Source organism: Gymnogyps californianus, chromosome 3, assembly GCF_018139145.2.
Source record: "Gymnogyps californianus isolate 813 chromosome 3, ASM1813914v2, whole genome shotgun sequence".
Classification (NCBI taxonomy): Eukaryota; Metazoa; Chordata; class Aves; order Accipitriformes; family Cathartidae; genus Gymnogyps; species Gymnogyps californianus.
In genome coordinates, this window is record NC_059473.1 from 100,551,581 (window position 1) to 100,574,659 (window position 23,079).

At 41.0% G+C, this 23,079-nt stretch overlaps 1 protein-coding gene across 1 annotated transcript in view; it reads left to right on the forward strand.

The window, feature by feature from the left end:
- Positions 1–10,968: 10,968 nt before the first annotated feature.
- Positions 10,969–23,079, forward strand: part of COL21A1 (collagen type XXI alpha 1 chain) — a 116,265-nt gene continuing 104,154 nt past the window's right edge. Inside the window, exon 1 of the mRNA XM_050893487.1 lies at positions 10,969–11,034. The gene's annotated coding sequence lies outside the window, so the exon portion shown is untranslated. The remainder of the gene's footprint in view (positions 11,035–23,079) is intronic.

Below are 23,079 nucleotides of genomic sequence, written 5' to 3' on the forward strand. Positions count from 1 at the left end.
AAACCTTGAGGCACTGAGTCAGCATGTCATTTCAGGAGTCTGTATTTCCTCAAATGCAATTCAATTTTATGTACTCTTTCCTGATTTTTTTTTTCCTACCTTCCCTCCATGCTTTCCATGTTTTCCTGGCTCTGTGTTCACATTTTAGCTCTTGAAAGAGAAGGGGGAATAATCCATTTACTTAGTGGGAATTTGTGTGTGTTAGGCAGACTGAGAGGGAAAAATTGCCATTTCTGGAGATGCCACAAGTCTGATATCATGGAGTTGTTCCAGGTATCTGTGTTAAAAATACTCATTGAATCTTAGACTTACCTTGAGCATTTCTGATTAACTTAAATTTATAACATCCTTTGACAAAAATCTTCATTATCTAATTTTTGTAATGTAGTTATTCCCTTGTTTATTGCACTTCGACAGCTGTCTTTATGTTCATTAAATTACGTTAAGTGAATGGTTGACAAATGGTTAGGAATAGAAGTATTCAGTATAAAATTAACTTACAGTGGCTGTTTCTTGGAGCTGGCAAGAGGAGCCTAATAAAAACTGGGTGCTTAAATAGGTAGTATTAGAATAATGGAATAAGAATAAAAAGCCTGTGTTTCAGTTATAAAATCTTCTACCAGAAAACAATGCAAACCTTGAATAATTCCCAGCACTATTATCTATTGTACTGGAAACCATGAGTTGTACTTTGATATAAACTTATGGATATATATAAATTTTCAGTAGAAAGCAAATACGTAATATCTTAATCTCATGGATTGTACAATATGGTGGGAGTACCTTTCACAAACTTCTATTATACTTCAGTAATTATAAAACTTTTATATGGAAGGCTAGAACATGAACTAGGCAGTTTACTTAGGCAGCAATGTAATGCTGCTTAACGTTATTTTCTGACTCGCTTACAACTTATAGATATTTGAAAAACCTGAACAAAGGCAAAAGCAGGAAAATAATACACACAGAAGAAGAGGGACCTCCTTAAAAAAAAAAGACGACGGAGAGGGAGAAAGAAAGTGGAAGACGACCCTTTGTTTAAATCAAGTCATTGACAGGGAAATACATCCCCCTTCTTGAAATCCTAGCCCTAAGGAAACTTATGGCAGTTCTGTCACTGATTTTCAACAGGGCCAGATTTCATCCATATAAATTCTTTCTCTACATCAAGAATAAATTTCTAGTATTGACCAGGCTATAGCACAGATGCAGTATTTTTCAACGTCTGACTTTTTGTCTTTACTCACTTTGGCTTCTGTAGCTTTAATGACAGTGGCACATAGGTTATGATAAGAACTTAAATGTTATTAATTCTTAATTAACATGAAAAAAATGTTGCTTTTAAAATGCAAACCATGATTTTTTACTTGATATTCGCAAAGGCACATAGCAAATGGAGCTATTTTATTGGTCTTAAAATTGGGAAACTGAAAAAAAAAAATTAAAGATGATCTGCTCTTGAAGTCAAAAGTGAGTAAGGTAATAGTAGTGGGCATAACATGCAATACAAGAACAATAAGGTCAGATAAAAAGGATTTATTTACAATACTGGTAAATAAAGTTAATAAGGGATTGCCTGGGTAAAGTGGGAATTCTTTATTGCTGGACATCTTTAAGAGTAAATTAGGCAAACACCTCGTGGAAATGATTTAGGACAGGGACTATGATTTCTTGAGGTTCCTGACAGCCTCTTTTTTTTTCCCCCTCTATTTATGATTCATTGACTTCCATGCTCTCAGTGTGCCTTAAGCTATCATTTTTTAGAAATTAACAGTAATGGATGACTTTTTAATTGACTTTCACTAACTATTTTAATAATAAGCAGAAATTTATTTTTCAAACTGATCTTTTTTCTGAAGCCCTTAGGAATCTACATAGTCTGCCATCTGGCACACGCAGCCACGGTCATCTGCCCAGTCAGGTTCAGCATTTGATTATAGGTTTAGCCTGTAGTTGGACTGAGACTGATGTGACCTAGCTTGAAATTCTTTGAATGTTTCCATTTGCTTTGTGGAATTTTCTTTAGAGGAGACAGAGTACAGCTGCTCAGGTAGCACATCTGACTTGGTCAGCTGAAAGCCTTCTCCAGTGCCACTGAAAAGCCACTTTACAAAGTAACTGTCATTCTTAGAAGTCATCCCAAGTTAGGGGTGAAGTTACTCTCAGTAGGTCTGTAGCTGAATCTAAATAAATAACCACTTTTCACTTTCCAGCATTGTGGTGTTAGTTGAATGCATGTTTAGGCAGCTTGTGAATTCACAAACATCCTTGGAGTCACTCCAGAGCCTGTGGTCTATGTACCTGTGAGTTCTGTACCCGGTAAGTAAATTTATGACAAAAATGGAAGATCTCCATAGTAATCAAATAAATGAACTTTTGTGGTTCTCTTATTTTTGGCCTTTGACAATTTTTGTTCTGTGCCTGTTGAACTTGACCTTTTTAAAAATTTTTTTCAAAATACAAACTTAACAGAAAACTTATCACAGCTCTACGGCAAGATTCAGGCACAGCATAAAGTAGAAGTCCCTCCCTCCTTCAGGATTAATCTTTTGACTATTTCTCAGTCCAGAAGAGTAGCTTGTATTTTCTGCTCTGTAAAAATTTTGTACAAAGCTGCTGTAGAAGTTGCTGTGCCCTCCTCACATATGTAGGAACTTTCCATTATTTTACTCTCCATGTTTTTGGACACAAGGCTCCAGCCCACCATCACTGACTTCTTGTCCCAGGAAAATTGTATGATCCTTTGTAAATGAGCATGATTTCTTACAAATTTAAACCCTGGCTCTTAAAAAGTTTTGGAGTACTTTCCACTTCTACCAGATGTTCCACCCATGTTTTATGGGAACAGATGAAGTCATTTAAGGATGTGAGGATGTTTTTTGATCCTCAGAACTTGGGTTATACTCTCCACGAACATCTGAAATGTCCCTGGTGCATTCAAGAGTGTAAAAGGAATTCTGCACGACTGAAGCAATCCATAGGTTATCATAACAGCTGTTTTTATTCCCCCCTCCATCTCTGAATGATAATTCAACTAGAAGGATATCCACGTATTGGATGAATTAAAACTGTGAATATATTCTGGTCCTTACCTTTTTTCCAAAGTGTCTCTTGTATAATAAGGTGGATGATCTTGGCCTTTCTGTGAATGAAGACTTTTGTAAACAGAAATCTTTGTGTCCCTTCATGTCTCTATCAGATGATTGATACAATTACAAGTGTGGAAGATCATGGTGATTGTTGCTTCAAGCCATCCTCTAGCATGAAATTTAATTTCTTTTTAACTACTATGTGATATGCTAGGAAATCCAATGGGAGCGGGGCAGCTGCATCCCAGCAATATTGCATGAATTATGCTTCACTGCTGCTCCTCAACATATGTGCCCAGCTCTTCATTGTACTTGGAGAACACAAGGTACAAAATAATTGCTCTATTCACTTCCTTTCGCTGCTTTCTATGGACATTTCTGTTGGGTCTGTTTCTAGATTTTTTGATTCTTGTGTTGCTCCACTGCTTTTGAGTTCTGTCTTTCTAAGAAGCTCTGAACCACCAGCCCCATTGTACACTTTCCTCATGACTGGCTTTTTCTTTAGCTGCACTTTCTCCTAGTCATTCCTTTCCCTCGGAGCTCAATCCTTCATCTAGCTTGAATCAAAGTTCTGCAAAACAGCAGTCCCAGCTTCAAAGGGCGGTTCTTAACCTTACAGATGTACTTGCACGATGATTTATTATCTTTCTAACTCTGTTATGAGCCTTGCTCAGAATGAAAGTAACGAGAGAATGTCCTCCTTGTCACCCTGCATGCAAGGCCATTGCTTCACGAGGTCACACGTCTTCCTACTGACATTGAGCACCTTATTCCATTAGTGCCCTGGGGATTCCCATCACTGGGATCAAATCCCTTACCAACACACCTTGATTAGAAATGTTAATACTATAACAGCACAAAACAATTTACTGCGAAAGAAGGCACACAACGTAAGCTGCACTTCTCGTCTACAGTGGCAGAGGATTAGTATTAAGCACAATTTCTTCAGCCCAGCCACCTGAGCACTGCTTCTTTTGTGCAGGTCAGTAACCAGTCCAACAGCTCTCCCACTTCTGAGCCATGGATGTCTGTAGAGAAGTGCTACAGGAAACCCAGAAGCTGTGGCGTTGCCCAGGTCCTTCCAAAAACTGCTGCCAGCCCGCCAGTAACACCAGATTTTCTTCTCCTGTAAGGTGGCCCTCCTCAGCATAGGCTGTTCTACCATCTGATGCCTCTGAAGTCTACTGCACCTGTAAATACCATGTGGCTTGGAGCCAGCTAAGGAGCAAATTTTCTCACTCATCTGGCCAGTGACATTTTTGTGAGATTTCTGCACCTGAAGTCCTTCAGTATTTTCTGATTACATGGACAATCACTCATGTTTTGCTTCTGGAAAAAAAAAATTGCTTCCATGAATTTTCCATGACAATTTCTGCTCATTGCCTGCAACTCTTGATCATTGTTTTATGCACTGTGTTCTCTTTCTTCACCAGGAGCCATTTACAAAACGACTCTTCATGCAGGCTTCACATCTCTTGAGCTGACTGTTACAGGAATTGCCCAGTCAGCCAGCTGCCTTCCTGTGCATCCCGTCTTCTGCTTGCAGTAACGATGGCAAGCTAGGCAATTATTAAAGTTACAGCCTTTCCATATTGAGAATCATCTATAAATTAAGATTAAAAAAGACTAATATTTAAACCCACTCCTTATATACAGTACTTTCTAAATGCTGCTTATTACTTCAGTTCTTCTTGAATGTGCTAGACCAGAAATCCTAGGCTTACCTGACTTACCTGTTTGTTTCTTTTTTGTGCAGAAGTCACCAGCCATAACTGTTGTGAATGGCAGGGCAGCATTTTGAGGCAGGACTGAACTTTCTTCTTGCTCCCCTTATATCCAAAGCAACAACAGTGAACCACTGCTAAAATGAAGTACTTCTCCAGGGAGGTGCTTCCTAGAATGATTCTTATATAACTCAGAAGGTCAAAATCAGATTTTGGGACCTAAGTGTTATCGAGGTGCTGTAAGTTAGTGATCACATCACAGAAAAAATCTTGGGTGTTAGCCAGTAGCAAATATATTGTAAACAATTTTTGCCTACAGCACATCTGAATTCAGTTCTGAGCTTCAGCTGATCAATATGGATTATATTAATGCACAAGAGAAGAAAATAGCTCATGGTGCGGTTTACAAGATGCTTGAGTTACAGGACAGCTGTTGAATCTGGAAGTTCCCCACCCCATGCGCTAGAGTACTGGATTCTGCTACGTGCAGCCTTCTATCTGTGATAAATCCTACTTTTGTTCTTTTCTTCTTTTTTCTCATGGCAAATCAGAGTGATTTGATCCGGGAGAACTTTCTGTACGACCCGACTGTATGAAAACAATATATGTAGGACCAGATTCTGTATCCTGAGTCATGCTGAGTGTGGTACTCTGAAAAGGTCTAAAGGTGTAGATGAGCCTGCTGAATTAATATAACACTACGCAGTGAAAAGAGGGGACCCTAGCTCTTATTTACTTTTTTTGTGTGAATAGAAATCTGTAAGATTTCTGTAAAATCTTGGAAGTCCAAGGAGTTAATTTTTTTCCAAGGTCAAAAGTTTCTGTGCATTTTAAATACTCGTCTTCTGTGTTAGCAACTACAGTTACTGAAAACCAAATGTACTACCCCATTTTTGAAAGACCAATTTCATCCAAGAGGGCGATTCACATTACATAACTTCATTCCAGATTTGTATTATTAATGAAGGATAAAGACCTAGTCTAAATGTTCTTACCTGTATCTTGGAGAAGACTCTCTCTCTTCAGTGTTTATGTAAAGAGACAGGGCTCCTAAAGTGGACACCCAACTTAGGTGTTTGTATCTATTGCCTAGAGTGCCTACATTATCATCATTAAACTACGAAGAGCTATCACTTTAACTATGGAAATACAATTTTCCAAACATCAAGCTTTTTTAAGCAATGGCTTAAATGACAGGGATTGTGGAAACTTCTGTTTTGCAAATCCTGGGCTCCAACTACTATTTTCCAGTTGTTTATTTCTCATGCATTAGCTCTAGTTTCTCTTTTCCCAGCCCCAGTCCCTGCTCTCATCATGATAATGCAGAATTCATTTCAGAATCTTGGCTATGCCAATATGGTAAACCGAAGTATATTTATTGGAGAAGTGATGTAAAATACAAAAATGTTGGTATGCAATAAGGTTGTCGAACTGCTATCCCTTAAAAAAAAACCTGATCTTGCAGAGATGGTTTAAGAATGTGGTGTGGTTGCTGACAGCAGAATTAAGTAAATGTCTTGCACTGCTAGTTTTCTACAGCGTAAATTCTAAGTGGTGTGATTGCTACAGCTCCTGTATTTATTAGGATTTCATATACAGCTTAAAGTTGTCTAGAATGCGCCCTTATTAGGGTGTGAGGTGTGATCCTGGTATCCTAAACATAGCCGAAATTCTTACTAAATATTGCCATTCACAGGCAAGCATATGTTTAGCAGAAGTGTAAGTACACTTTACTTATTAGGCATCTGCTGAGGTGAAAAGAAGTATTGCTATTTACCAGGAGTGGGATTGGTCCCAGGAAAATTCTCTCTCATACACAGGTGTAAATTGAGCTGGTTCAGCATCAACACTTATCTCTGAGCTTACTGGTTCCTGGCTGCCTTCCTACTATTTATTGCCTGATCGTAGGGATGGCTAAAAGTAAAGAAATCTTAGGCATAGAATTTCACTGAAACTTCAGGCCAGCCAAACCTGAAAAATAGAAATTATGTTTGAAGCTAGCAGAAAATATTCTTAAGCTTGAATGTGTATCAGCCTAGCCTTCTACAGTCCATTGAAATGTCACTTTTTTAGATGTGGTCACCAGTAACAAATACAGAAGTTGATGTAAATCTCTCAACTTACATGACCTGAACACTGTATTACATTGGAAATAATCTAAATATATGTATTTTTTTAACCATTATGCAGAACAGTTTATGAATTCAAAAGATGCTGTTTCATGACCAGTCTTTCATGCCCCACCACTTCATCCGCTCCGTTTGTCCCACACCAGAGGGCATGGGAGAGGGCCCTGTGTGGCTACTGCGAGAGAAGGAGAAGGGCAATTTGTGGCTGGTGAAATGGGTCTTGGGAGAATTGACCTTCACATGTTTTCTACAATGATGAGTCATGCTACCTCCATGACTCACATCCTCAGGACTATGCCCTGCAAACACTAATACACACACTAATATGTACACCATGTAATTCTTTTGAGTAAAGCTACTAGTGTGCGAGTCGTTACAGAAGCAGACCTATGTAATAAAGAACTGTTTATTAATGTACATTTTATCTTTTACAAACATTTCTTTTCAGTTAAGACAGCAAAGCTCTATTCCTGTTTATTCTGTCCTTTAAAATTTCACTGAGGAAAAAATGGCAAAATTAAATTTTTTCTTGAGCAAGGAAGAATAAGGGCTGCAGTATGTGATTCATATTCCAGGAGGAGGAAAATAGACATAGGAGAATAGGTTTTGAAAGGTACTTTTCTTAATCCCAGTCAGTAAAACTTGAATTTTCAATATATTTAGGTAATATGGATTTAGCTCAGTGTAACTCCTGAGAGTTTCCACAAGGAAACAGTTTTCTGTCTACATAGACTTGGCTAATGTAGCTTGTTTGTAGAATAACCAGAAACTTCATTTGAAACCACAGAATCCTGAGATAAAGAAAGACATCGAGAGCTTTCACAGTGTGGGAGGAGGATGACACAATTTCTCGTTGCCTGAAGCAAGATGGGAATGTAGCAGAGACCTCAAAATGACTAATTTGGACAAAATTCATGCTTAGATTTTAGTCTGCATTTTCATTTCATTTCTCTTTCGCATGGCCCCACTGGGCACCATACTTTTTTTTATGCTTTACACAAGAATGTTATTTTTTTCCTCTCTTCAGACTCACCATCTAGGAAATAATATCAAATATTATTGATAAGTAATCAGCTAAAAATTCACCATTTTCACAATTTAATGGTAGGAGAGTCTTAATGGGTGAATAAACATCATAATGGCAAAACAATGATCTATTGGGGGCTGCGTTCACATCCACTTTTGTGCATCATTTCTTCTAACATGACCAGCCTAAGGGCTAACAAGACTTACCTTCCTATCCCATTTTTTGTGTAAATTAAACAAAAAAATTATTAGTGAAGCCTGGGTGATCACTGGTGGATTTAAGTCATACGATAGCTAGTTGTGATTGAGACAGCTGCTTTATTACTGTAATTTTTCAGACTTAATTGTAGATTCTGTTAAAGGCAAAGTTTATACATATAGCATTATAATGTTTCTAAATGGATTCCCAGGAAACAGATTTGTTAAAGAGAGCATCATCAAAACTTAGAAATGATTCATGTTTAAGAAGTCACAATACATTGGCCATGAATGGTGGGAAATTGTTCATGCTGTTAACAGAAATATTCTCTTCATACAAACAATGGCCCAGAGGTGCTACACATTGAAAAATATTGATTCTGTTAGATTTAAGCCCTCTTAGAGCTGGCATTTGCTATTACGTTCTCTGTCCATGGTATAGTTAAAAGTTATTAATATTTTTTCTTCTTGAGCTTTTTTAGCTAAAATAGGTATTGTCTACTCTATGACAGTTCATACACAGAATCCCTTAAACATCTCTCTTATAGAGGCTCTTCTTTTAAATAGGAAAAAAAATATACACAAAATACACATATGTGCGTGTATCTATATATACATATATATGAATGAATTCACTGACAGCAATCAAACTGCCTCATCACAAACTGATATCATAGAATCATAGAATCATAGAATGGTTTGGGTTGGAGATAACATCGCTTCATTGCTGAGCTGCTCAGTTTTCTGAATGTGTGGTCAGAGTGAGGATGGGAAACAAGGAATTGCTGTCGAAGATGTTCCTTTCAGATGTTCCCAAATAGTGCCTTTCTGGGATATGATTTAGAACCAAAAGCATCTTTTGATCCTTTGCTGTGTGGATAGGCAGACAACAGCAGGGTTGATTTTTTTTCCTTTCTTTCTTATTTGCACTTAACTGGAAGGGTGATAGCTTTCTGTCAAGAGTGGAGATGTTTGCCTGAAGTTTGTCTCTGCATACAAGCGTGCAACAGACACTTACTGCCTTGTTCATTCACAAAAATCTGCTGCTGTTCAGCGATCCTCAAAAGAGGCTACACGTTACTGCATGTCAGGGTTATGTTTGAACCCAGATTTGTCTCCTGGCTGAATGAACTATGCAAACACAAGCTTGTACACAGGCATGGGTATAAGGCAAGCTAGAAAGATCTGTGGGAATAAAAAAGCTGAAGTCTCCTAGTAATGTGCACCCTGACTACAAAATAGGTGAGCTGGTCATGGGTACTGCTGTGCCCACAGTACAAATAGCCCACGATGTCTTGGAAAAGCACATTTAGCATCAAGAAGACAAGCTGGCCTCAGATCCTGAAAATGGCTGTGACGGAGGGGGTGAGGACCTTGAGTATGAGAGCAAGGAGCCTCTGTTTGGGACTGCTGGCATCCATAATCCATACCGCTTTCTAACGTAGGTGTCTGTTATGTTTGGGAGAACACGTCTGTTATTCACAGAGAACTAGTGAAGCTGCATTCCCCTTCCTACCTGCCAGCCTCGGACTCATGTTAGCCAGGCATCCAGTCTGATGAAAGCTGCCACTTCCATGTTATTTAATTAATGTTTTTCTCCATATGCATTCCTTCACAGGAGGACAGGGCCACGTGGCACAGCTCTGAGGTTCCTCCAGGACCTTCAGGGACATGTAGGGGGAGACATGAGGAACATCACCTAGGTACAACCTGTGAATAAAGAACAATTAGGGAATGGCCCCAGAGGTCTTAAATAGTGCTTGGCCTGTGCCAGGCTTGCCACAGCTCTCTCAAGTGTGAGGGTTCTTGAAGTTTGTGTAAAGGTACTGAAGGACACCAGCTCCTAGCTTAGGTAACACCTCTCCACATATGAAAGTCATGCGCTCACTGGCTGGTCATCCAATTCCCAAAGGCAAAGTGTTCCCACCAGCCTGTCTCCTGGACACAGCAGTCACTGAAGCCAGGGCTCGCAAAAGTCATCCTGTCCCTTCACCTGGAAAAAGAAGTGCCGGAAGACGGGCAGGAATTTATTCAAGGTGTCCATCCTGGCATTGCCTTTGCAGCTGCAGGATTAGGTCTATTCCTACGTCACACCACCTTGCTGCGTGTGTTGTCCAAAGGGGTGAGGCGGAGGGGGGCATTTGGGTAACAAGTGCCAATATATTGCATGGACAGAAAAAAGGCTTCTGCACCTGAGCTCTGGTATGGGTGGTGCTACCGTGGATGCAGACGAAAGGGTCGCGTGGTGATTACTGGAGGTTTGTGGGACAGCTTCACTTCAGAAGGTGTGAAACCCCATGTGCACCAGGAGTGCTGAGGTGTGTGGCCAAATAGTATCTAATCTTGCAGTAACCTCCCCAAACCAAGTACTTCTGAAATGAAAGGTGCATCATCACCAAGTTACTTCAAACTCCTTGTCTGCCCCTCTTGTATCAAACAACTTGCTAATCCCAGATGCAGCCCGGGGTCGGGATGCTCTTCCAGACCGGGGAAAGCCTGTCCGACCCCTTACCGGGGACCGGGTGGGACGGCGAGGGGCGCGCATTGCGGGGGGCAGGGGTGCACAGAAGGTGCAGGAGGGGAGCAGCGAAGCGGCGGGCTCGGCTCGGGTCTTGCGCTTGCTCAGCGTCCAGCCCAGAGCCGTGCCAGGACGCGGGGCCGGGCGGGGGGCAGACACCCGCCGCCGCCGCCGCCGCGGGGAGGCGGGCGGGGGGCGGTGCTGCCGTCAGGGCGGGCTCCCGCTGGCGGCGCGGGGCCGGGGCCGCCGCCGCCGAGCTGGCGTGGGGCAGAGGCGCGCCGCAGCGAGCAGAGCCCTGCGGCAGGTGGGGCACCGCGGCTGGCGGAGGGAGGGTGTGCAGCTGCCTGCAGGTCAGCGGGGGCTCGCCGGGGGGAGCGGGGGGAGAGGGGAGCTCCCCGAGGGTGTTTCACCCCAGCGGGGCTCCCCTCGCTCGGGGGGGTGCGGCTGGAGGGGCAGCCGGGGGCGGGGGGGGGGAACAGGCAGGTGCAGCCATCGGGGCGGCCTCGGCACCCGCCCCGCAGCCGGTCTCCCCCCGCGGGAGCCCGGGCGTGGGGACGGTGGGCGCCAGAAGGCCGTGGGTCTGAGATAAGGAAATTTGTGCCTCCTTTTTAACAGGGAGCTGAAAGCGGACTGTGTCACTGATGGGGTTTTTTTGCAACGTGATTGCAGTGCGTGCAGGCAGATTGTACTAGCTTGAAATCCTCGCTTAGTTTATTGGCACGCAATGAAATCATTTATATCAGGCTATATCCTTCTGTGCCATACAGAAATCTGCTTTATTCTCACACCACGGGTGAAACGAGTTACTGACTTTGTGTATTAACTTCTTTGATAGTTTGTGGCATGGGAGTTCAGACTTTACTATAGTAAGTAAAGCAGAAGGGTTTGTAACAACTGCAATTATACTTGTTTCTGTACCTGGAAAGAAAAATCTCTGTGGACCGCTTCTGATTGCTACTATTCAGTTGTGTAATGCTTAGATGTACATGGTACCTACTGTGCTGAAAGGATCTGGTCTCTGATTCAAGGATTTCACAGGCTGGAAAACCAGTCCACTGGTTGATTCTGAAAGTCTTCCAGCTTTCAGGCACCTGAGAAAGCCCTGTGAGTTTATTAGACTTAGTAAACTTACTTGGAAGTTCTCCCCAAGCCTTATTGATTGTGGGGGTGCTTACTATGTATCTCTCAAATATTTATTCAAATACATAATACTGAACTAAAGAGCGGGCACTAACTATTTATTTGAAGAACTGTGCTAAGTATTTTCCTTAGGAAATTTAATTTTCAGCATGAAGACTTTGATAGGATGCAGTGTATTAAAGATGTGCAAAATCAAGACAGACGTCATTCTGGGATGCATAACAGGAGTGTTGCAGATGTGTGATGGCATCTCCTGGTAGTTGTGACTTGGGGTCTGTGTCTGGTATCAGTACTGTCTGGGATTTTGGACACCACAGTTCCAGCAGAGTCTTACCAGTTAGGCAGGAGATGAGTAGCAAAGGTGATCAGAGATCTAGAAAACATAACCTATGAGAAAATAGTGAAAGAACTGGAATGTTATAGTCTAGGGAAGCAAAGACTGATGAGAGATGTGATAACAATCTTCAACTATGTAATTGGTTGCTGCAGAGTGGCGGGAAACAAACTGTTCTCCACATCCAGTGGAGAGGTAACAAGAACCAGCATGCTGAACTGCAGCAGGAGAGATTAGGTTAAATGGTAGGGAAAGTCCTGTCTAATTGTACAGGTAATTGAGCATGGGATTGTCCAGGTAGGATGTGGAATCTCCTTCACTGGAGCTTTTTAAGATCAGATCTAATGAACATTTACCAGAAATGCTTAAGGCAAGGGTGACCATGCCTTCCTGCTGTGGGAGACGCTGCATGACCTCTCCAGGTCCCTTACAGGCTCCAGGGGTGGCAAAGGCTACCAGGAGGCCAGCCTGTGAACTCACACTCTTGGTGACGATCATGCATATCAAAGAAGCAGCTTTGTAAGGTAAACACAGCTCGGTAATCCATTTATAGTATTTCACTCACATGCCTAACTTTTATACTAGATTTTGTGATTCTTCTTCCTTCTGCTCAAACTGCATTTACAGTTGAAGTCTAAGAGCAGTGGTGAATGATCTGCTGAAGAACATCACATCTTGGTTTGGCACCATCACAACCAGTAAATTGGCTTATTAGTAAATGTTAGGAGATTTGAGCTTAGTTTCAAAGTATGGTTCTGTAAACTGTATTACATTGGTCCCTTCAGGTCCTCAGTAATACAGGTGTGTCTCAGGCAGTCCATGAGGCAAAACTACTTTGGTTTAATTTATCTCTGTCTTGCTATGATCATAATCTTTGAAATTACTTGGATTATAATTCAGTTCTTAAACATACTTCAAGAAGCATAGTTTGTCCTACTGCATTAAACAAGTTTGTTGCCCAGTCCAATTATTAACCCAACTAATTACAGAAATAGCTGGCTGGAATGAGACTTGGTGTTTTTCTTCCCTTACCTCCGTTATCTAGAGGTTTTTGCTGCTTTGCTCAATTTTTATTCTTTTGTTGTGTTATTCTTTGTGTTGTTATTATCAATTTACATATTAATTATTTTAAAAATTCTACCACATTCTTTGCTTCCAGCGACTGCTTGTGAAATTAGTTTCACAGTCCAAAAAAGGATCACATAAGTTTTTTGAACATCCCTGTTTTATAAGAATGGGAACAGACAAGGCCTAACCTCTCTTTCTAGGTTATTTGTTATTATTTCATGTCCCTGTGTTCTGCCCTTACTACTTTAGAGAGGCATTGAATAAAGCTGATTCAATCTTTCCAGTGTCTCTTTATAAGACAGGCCTTTTTAATGCTCTTAGTCATCTGTATTATTAAGATGTCTTTGTATCTGCCTTTTTTCTCTTCTTTGAGCTGGCATGACCAGAGCTGAGCCCAGTAACCCTCCTGAAGACGCGTTGTTCATGCGGCATCTTCGGCTGCTTCCTCCTCAGCTGCTTCCCTTGCTTCCCATCACGCCTGCGGCGGCGCAGCAGTCTAGAGTGCTTGAAGAGACCAAAATGGGCCTTATGAAATGCGTTGTCTTGCATTTAGTTTTTCTGATGTCAGTTTGTTGCCCTGTACTCTGTCAGAGCTTCTCTGAATCATCTGAAAGGACGCATTTTGTCAGGGCACAGCAGCGGGGACTCCCCGTGGAGGGGTGGCAGGGCAGGGCCTGGCTGCCAGGGCCCGTCCCACCGCTCCAGCCACGAGCAGGGTGGCTGGGGCACACCAGGGCAGCCCCAGCCCCACGCATTGGGCACCTTGCTGGGGACGGGGACGGGCTGAGGCCAGGCTGGGACGTGGGCCTGTAGGTGGGCCCGGCTCGGCAGGGCCCATGGCCGAGCAGGGCAGGGCTGTGGGGAGCTGGAGACCGGCCCTGCTGCAGCATCGCTGGGGCAGGGGCTGATGGCCTCGGGGGCTGAAATGGGCTCCTGGGCTGTGGGAAGGGGCTAGTGAAGGCCTGTTAGTGCCATGAGGGCCCTGACACGTTTCAAAGCTTCACTGATCCAAATTTTGTGTTGAAACCATGTGAAATCTGCCCATTAGCACAGTAGTGGGTGTCTGAAGTATCCGAAGATGTGGGCTTTAGGAAGGATGAGCCTACACAGAGTGGAAGGTGAACTGCGCCATCTGTCCCAGAGTGACAGTCACAAGGAGTTTGCCAGAGAGTTTGTCTCCCCCAATTACACAAAACAGCAAGGTCTCTAGAAGAGTTTTTTTGCAATAGAGATGTGTGTGGTTCAGCACCCTGTCCTGCAGCACATCCTTGGCTTGCCTGTGCTGGAGCGTGTAGGGGCGTAGGGTTTGATGCTCCCTGTGCATCCTCTGCCTGGAGAATCCAGTGCACCTCCTTGAGCACGAGCGGTGACCATGCACAGATCGTTGCATTGGAGATGGCTCCATCAGCCAGGGTCTGCTTGTAAGTAGCCAACTCTACTAGTCTGGAGTAAAATTTAGGGGTAAGCAGAAAATTGTTAAGGAGGTTGCTACACCATGGCAATACATACTGCTTTGTTAAATTAAAAAAAAAAAAAAAAAAAAAAGAAGGCTTGGCATTTTTTCCTTGCTTTTGCCCATGAAAATAGGGTGAGCCCTGCAAGGCTTCTGTGTTGCTTCATTTAGAACTGGACTGGCTGTGGAAAAAGGCAATATATGGTAGAAGAAAACTTAGGCCTGTGGGGGCATAGACAAAATGGCTTGAGAGGCTTTTTTCCTCTCTCTAGTTTCTATGGTTCTGGGGTACTGTGAGACTTACAAAAGAAAGTTTTCTAAGTTACCATTAATCTGCACAGACATTGTTTTAAAGCAGCGCTGATTGATTTCGCCTTCTAGGGTAGATGTCAGGCACACTATTCGTGATTAACAGCAGATAGAAACCAGGGAGATGAGCAGTGTTGATCATGCTGAATAATATTATGAATGGAAATAAGAATACAAAGTAAATACATGTCAACCTTTTGGAATTTTGTGTGATTTATATCGTTTCAATGTTGGATTGAGTAATTGATCTTTTTATCGGTGTGTTTTATGCTGTAATAAAACAGGATTTAAACAGTGAGAAGTTAATAGCTGCTCTAAGTAAAACACACAGGCAGTGGAATGAGACACATTCTCTGTAACTAAGAACATGCAAAAATTGCAGGGAAGTTTGTTTGAACTTGATGTAGTGAAAAATAAAACTATCATTCATGCCAGTGAGAGATTTACATTTTTCCTTGAATTCTCTGGCAGTTCAAAGTAAGCCTGTTAAGAGTACTGCATTAGCACATAGAAAATTTAAATTTCCACCTTGTATATTAGTACTTTAAGGCCTCTTCATAATTCAGACTTTTATATTCCAAGGTTTTTCTCTCTCCCATGATTAGTTCCAGTAGCTTGCTCTGAAGCTCTGGTTTGAGAGGAGAGACACTGAACTAGTAACAAAGAGAGGCTGGAGGCTTCTTAGCAGTGTAGGCAGAAATAAATACTGATGTGGCAAAATGAGCGGGTTCTGGAGATCTCAGGGGAAGACGAGGAGGGGCTGGGATCAATCGCAGCCCTTCTGGGGCAGGAAGGGTTGAGAAGTGGCTGTAAGGGCCACCTGCCTTTGGCTGTGGGACTAGGGGCAGGGGTCTTCTGGGAACTGACAAGGGACAGAGGTACGAGGAGGGCTCACAGCATTTTTAGGGCAGGGAGGGTTTGGGGGAGCTTTGTGGCAGCAGGGTCTCTCTTATTCCCTCACAGTTTTCATCCAGACCAGCTCTCCTCATTGTCTTCTCCACTGTCCCATGTTGTGGGTGCCTCTTATCACCTCTGCAGTCATCCATTTTTTCTCAAGCTAACAGTCTTCCTTTCCCTCTTCATTGGCCCCTGCCAGCTCTCCTCCCCCTCCCAGACTTTGGCCAAAGGGCTGTGGTCTCAGTGTCACTTGTTCTGGCTGCTGGGAAGGTGATAAAGGGAGGTATGAAGAGAGATAAGGGGACTAAGCAGAGGTGAATACAGCACTTCAGTGACCTTGAAGAGCAAGGTTTGCTTCTCTTGCAGGCCTGCATGACGTGAGAGAGATGTATGACAGAGGGGTATGGCAGGTACTGCTGCTGCCTCATGTACGCTCATCTCTGTCCTTAGAGGTGGTGGCAGAAGTACTGTGTAAATAGGAGGTGCTAATCAACGGTTTGGGATTTAGCTCTGCCACCCCCACCTTCTTTGGCATAGGTAAAATCTGCTGGTAGAAGTGGACTACTTGCTTACAAGTGTGCAGGCTTGTATGTGGGTGTAAAAGACCTTGAACAAAGAAGTGATCATTGGGTTTTTATATGTTTTAATTGGGAAGTTAAGATTGTCTGGGAGGGCTCTAAATGTGTCTGTCTGGACGTGGCATATCCACGGCTGAAGCAGCTGTAGCATGCTGTATATTTGCTGATGTGACAAAACTTGTAAGATTTTTTTAAAAGATTTTATCTGTGGAACATGCTAGAAAAGCGTCTTTATCCAAGCTGTCTTTAAAAGGGAGAAATTGAGTTGTTGGAAAGAAGAGTGTCCCAACTTCTGTGGTTGGAGTGTACATTAACACTGATATTTGGTTAGCTCAGAATGTTTTTGTATATTTTAAAGACCATTTACTCTACCCAAAGCTCTGTGTTTTTTTGTATTTAGTCCAATTTATCAAATGTACAATATTGATTTGCATTATTCAAGCTGTCAATTCTTTTCCCCTTTCTTTTGTGTAAATCTTCAGAGCCATGGTGATGATAAAACATGTTCTAACTTGCCTGAACTCATTTATATCCTACATCAACAGAAAGTGGAAAAAACCCCCCTAAGCTCTAGTCTGAGATTAAGCCAACAATTTTTAAAGCATGCTAGCTTGTATTTTCCAAAATATTTTATAACAATCTGTACTTTCTTCATTAAGTAGAGTTAATGATTTCCAAAAGTTTTCTTTTTAGTCAAAACTGTTGCAGCATATAAAACTGAGCCCAATAAAGGTGATTTGAAGACACATAAGAGAAGAGTGCTGCAGTTGGTATAACAACAGGATTACATCCAGGCTCAGCCTTTAACAGACACTTGGGAAGTCTTTGTTGTCAAGAGTACCTTGTGCTTCTTTTGGTCTCAGTAGGTAGTTCCAATTCTCACCCCCTTATGAGTTCCCTAATTCCACAACAGCTTGCAGTACCTTATGTGAAGAGATCAAGACAACATTACATAGTTGTATCAACAGTACAATTTATTAAAATACCAGATTATTGAGCTCAGTTTAAAATCTTGTGGTATAACCCTTGCTCTACTAAAGTGTGCAAAATTGTGTGAACTTTTGCCAAACTAGCAGGGGAGCTGCCAGGGAGGGACCACGCAGTCCCATGATGAGCTGCTTAGACTATCAGTGTAATGTGTACATTTGAGGGAAGATATATAAAGTGGTACTTTAATTCTTTTCCTGATATCAGACACTTAAAAGATTCAAATTATAGGTGCAATTAGAAGAGTACCTACTGTCTTCAGTGTCCCCAAATGTAATAATTTGTTTTTCTTAGTCTTTTAACCACCTGGGATCTTCTGGGTGGCTCTCTTGGAACTCTGGCCCAGACAGACTCCATTAGACGGAGATCTAAGCAAGGCTGTTTAAATAAATGTCTCCTCCTTTAATTGCAGCTCTCTTTGACCAGATCAGCGTGTTCCTACTTACTTGCACTTGGGATCTGACCCTGGTTTCCTACTATTTCCCCTTTCCTCATTGCAAGTGGAGAAGATAGAATAATACTCCCAATTAAATAAAAAGGCAGAGGAGAAAATAAACACTGTAAGCATAGCTGCAGTGTCCTATGTGGAGAAGAGGAGGCAGGTGCATCTGTGCAATAACTTAAAGAGTGCGTGAATTATGCAGAATATGACTTGAAGATGGAAGACGTGGGAATGGACCATTGCTGGACTGTTAGGGTCATGAATTCATTCCTTTCTCAGCTGTGGGAAATGTTTCAAAACAAAAAATCACTCTGTGGGAAGCGGCTCTCGGAGATCAGACTTTATGCCCAAGTCAGAAACCCAGGGGAAAGTTATATAATGCTGAACTTCCATTTAATTGGAGGATTGATTGCTTATGGGAGGTGGACACGGGAGTCTCCAGCTCTTAAAATCTTGGCCTTGATATCACAGAACTGAAAGATGAAGTAGATCACTCCTGGCAGAATATAAGCTGAACTGAATGTCAGTGTCTTGGTAGGGAACTGCATGCCCTCCTTTCCCAAGTGGGATGGTATTTGCCTAGTTACTGCATTTTGTATAAAAGGTTTCCATTAGGAGGGAGCAGAACGGGGCAGGCGAAAGTGAGAGAACTTTTGAGATGTACCATGAAGTTCACTGTTAACTCATGAGATGATAGAACAATGTGGAAAAGTACAGCCAAGAACATTGGAGCTATGTAAAGAGTGGAGTCCTTTACTTCATAGCAACTTAAAACAAAGGAGACTTTAGGTGGAAATGCAAAAATAAAAGGTGTTAGTATGTTGAGGGGAATTTTCAGAGACAAAGCCCCTAGTTATCTTACTGAAAGGAAACTGAAACTCTCACCTACTGAAAAGAAGTCCTCTTGATCCTTCAGAAACTGTCATCTGCAGAGAAAGCAAGGATCAAATGGCAACCCTAAGCAAACCAACGAAATCAATTAAACGGCTTTTTTAATAGCTCTGGCTGGAAGTTGGGAGAAAAAGAACAACAGGGAAATAACAGCAATTAAGAGACCTGGAGCAGATTCTTCCTATCCTTGAAAAGTAAAATTGAGAATCCTTCAGGTCCTATGTAGAATTGCACAAATAATGAGAAATCACTGATGATAAAATGTATCTAAATGCTGACAATACATTAAACTATGAAAAATATACTCTTGCAGTATAATAGAAGATAAAGTGATAAAGGAGTTTTTTGGTTTTTTACTACCATGGAAGAGAATGAGGGGTGGGGAAGGGGAGGAAGATTTGCTGAATAGGAATAACAGCGATTTTTTCTTAAGGTCCTAGACAATGGAGTTTTATGTTTGTTATTCCCTGATGAATTTGCAATGAGGAGAAAGGAATGTAATTGTATGCCCCTGTGATTAAGTCCATTTGCTGTGCAAAGAGGCTCACAGGCTCATGGCGTGCTCATGACTCAGCTGAAACGAACATTGGCAACTTTTGCCAAAAAGAGGAGGGAAGCCAGGATGCAGAGGATTTCATTAAAAGGAGCTCAAAAGAGAGGACAGCTGCACCTAATTTTCAGAAGCACGTAGTTGTCTTCGAGGAAGCCAAGCAGTACCAAGAAAAAAGCTTAATTTTTATTTCCTAAAGAGTAAAGGCATTCCATTTATTTTATCTCTCATTTTCTTTTCCAATCTGGATTTAAATAAGGTATCTGCCCTCAGAAGAGGTGTTTCTAGCAAAGGAGAATTTCTTCTTTGTGTATGCATAAGTATACCTACTTATGCTAAGTACTCACTATAGGTAATCAGTAGTTCATGGTTTGATGGTATCTGACAGTAGCAAGAAAAAGGCATTGAACAAAACCATCCTGGAGCTGTCCAATGCAGAGCACTTCCTTTGCAAAAGTTTCAGTGCTTTGCAGAAGACCTGATTCTCTCTGCTCCTCAACATTTGACCCCATGCAGTTTTGGATTCGTTTCCTGGTTCACTCTACCTGATTTTTAAATAGAGGTGGGATAATATATGTCTTCTGCTCCTGCAGAATTATTTATAGGATGCCTTTGGAAAGTTAGGCAACTGCAGGCAATGAAATCTTGCTCAGAAACCGACGTGATACGAAAATTCTGTTATATGGTGATTTCATCCTGAAAACTCCACTGCACTAACACCAAAATAGAACTCAAGCATGGATGATTGACACCTGAAGTAAATAATAATCCCTTTAAATCATTAACCTATTTTCTTGTTTGAATAAACAGGAGGCAGCCTTTCTCTCCTGAAAATGAAGAGGCCAGGATGTAGAGAATATTTTGATACCATGGAAAATATTCATAATTATTATGATAATTATTATGAAATAATCCTGTTATCTTTTGTGACATAGATATTTTGCTGACTTTTTCCTGAAGTGGTTATTTTCTAGTCTCATTTGCTTATACATTTTCACTGGTTGATATTTTAAATCTGTTTTCATTGTCATGGAACCATATTTTATAATATGGCTGAAAAGCAATTGACTTTCTGTGTTTGTGTATGTGTTTTTTTCACCTTTAATACTATCTGAGAACCAATAACCATGTGTCTAGATATAGAGCTCATCTTTAACAAGTTCATTCCAAAACATACATGACAGCATTTGATTTTAAGGATCTAAAATATAAAGCAGTGCTTATGGATTATGATGTAGTTGCTAGTTATGGCTAAATTATAGCTAAATTCTGTTACTTGCAAATTGATTGTGAATTCTGATGAATTATACAGCTCATATAAGAACAGAGAATATAATCACACATCTTGGAATAAGGCTTAGAAGAAGAAAATCCATTTTAGTCAAACAGTGGATCAATTTTTTGTAGTTTAAGTAAGAGAACAATATATGATATTATACCCACCATCTTTGGATGTTGATACTATACAGAGATTCCTCTGATGAGACTTTTTTTTAAAGGAGATGACATTTTTATACGAAGTCATTCTGAAGTGGTAAATAAATATATGAAATTAATTAGCTTATTGTGTGGAGTGTCTAGAATTCACAGACCACTTACATAACTGTTGTGGTCTTAAAGTACCAGCAAATACCACCATTGTTGAACTGGCAAATGTGGCTTCTATAAAATGTGCCTGAATGTATTAGGTTAGTATTCTCATAGTATTCAGTATTTCAGTAGTTTTGTATTTTGTAAATATAGTATCAAAATTGGGGGAATAGAATTTCAAAGAGTACTTCTTGAATTGTGGTTGTTTCTTTCACATAAAAAGCAGTGTTAGGTGGAGGTTAGAGCATGGCATATCATTCTGTAATGAGATAGAATAGCTGTTATTTAAAGTTTCAAGTTATACAAAGTGTACGCTTATTTATTTTGATGACTTCCTGACTTGTTTCCTTTGGAGGCCCAGTCCTACAGACAATGCTGTGTTTATTTAGGCCTGAATGCAACAAATTACAGTCCAGGTGCAGATTTTATGATCCATTGAGATCACTATTAATTTATTTTGGGCTTTTTTTTTGAGTGGAAACAGCAGTCCACCCAGTCATTTTAAGTGGAAGGAGTGACACTGTGTCTGTACAATGATTGGTTTTGTCTAAACCACAGGTGCTAGTTTTACAACTTGCAGGTAAATGCTATATTTATTTTACATTTTTATTTTATAGTTTACATATTTTTTATACTTCAATGTAGAATGTAGACTATAATATACTTTACTATATAAAAATACATTGAACTTTACTGAAAAGGAATTTGTCCATCTCTCCCTTAGTATTAAATTCTGTACAAAATTTTCTATATGCTTTGATGCAGGTCAGGTAATATTACTGTTGACTTGTGCTAATGAATGAACCATTAATTAATGGACCATCAAAATCTGTATAGAACTGAAACCAGTGAAGTGCTTTGGGTGAGTGGTTACAGATTTCTAAAAACTGGTCTTACTTGTGGGCAGACAGTGAGAAGCATAGTGATGCAGCTAAAGTTAAATGAGTGATATTTGCCAAGTCACAGTAAAGAAACTTGATTTTCAGGTTTCCATGGGATACATGGGAACATAGAAAAATTGGAAGAATGAATCTGAGAAGGCGAGACCACTGAAATCAGGATTTCTGGGAATGCAGCTTCAGCAAACAGCACCCAAGTTAAATTTTGCATCTCTGTTTCGAAGCACAGAATCTACTGCAGAGCATCTGCATTCTACATTACTAGTACGTTCTGGCTTACTTAGAAAGGGTTGCCCTCAGGTACAGAAATGAGTCTTGGTTATGTCATTCCTCAAAGGCCTAAGGACTTTGGTATGTAACTTCTACTTTAGATGCTTAGGTCCGACATTTAAATGCTGTAGAGACTCTTGCTTGTACTCAACCCCAGGGGTAACTGAAGTCATTATGCTTGTGTTTCTGTCAATAAAAATTCCTACACACATCCTATATGTCTGATGCTAGGCATGCCTAGAACTGTGTGGCACAGTAGGTACCTAGCACAACCCTGATTCCTAGGAAGATTTACAGAGTAGAAATTCCTCTCTCTCACCTGTGGATCCTGATCCAGCAGGAATTTTTAAGACATGTTTTTGGAACAAGCTCCGTGAAAAGCAGTATTTTTTTACTCTTTATGTCAAGTGGTTAGAGCATTAGTCAGAAAAGAAGACCGAGGTTTAGTTCTTTCCTCAACCTGAAGCAGTTTGAACCATTTACCTTACATTTCTGGTAAATGTTTAAATGGTGAACTTCTGGATAGAGGTGGAATGGGAGAGGATAAGTATGAGTTATGATATAACTGTGGGTGGTATTGTGTGTTTCAAGCCCTTTTTTGCCAGCACTGCAGAGAGCCATAAATATAGGTATCGCATTTTCAGTTTCTAAAGTGATCCTTGCGGCATAACTGACGTTCACCAACACTAGAGATCTCTGATTGGTTTTGGGTGTTAGGTCTCCAGAAGCAAGCCGCATCACTCAGGAAGCATTCGTTGTTTACACTGGACCAGAGTGAGATGTGTATGTCAGCTATGGTAGAGATTATGCTTCTTACTAGATGAAGAGGAAAGCTATGTGAAAAGTCTGTTTTATTCAGTCAGTGATAATGGCAAACATCGTGTGTCTGTTGCTGTATTAGAAACAAAGCTGCAAAATTAAAGCACGCAAATGCATTGTTCTTACTGCTTTGAGCAATAGCACACTCAATAGCTTCTTTAGGATTTT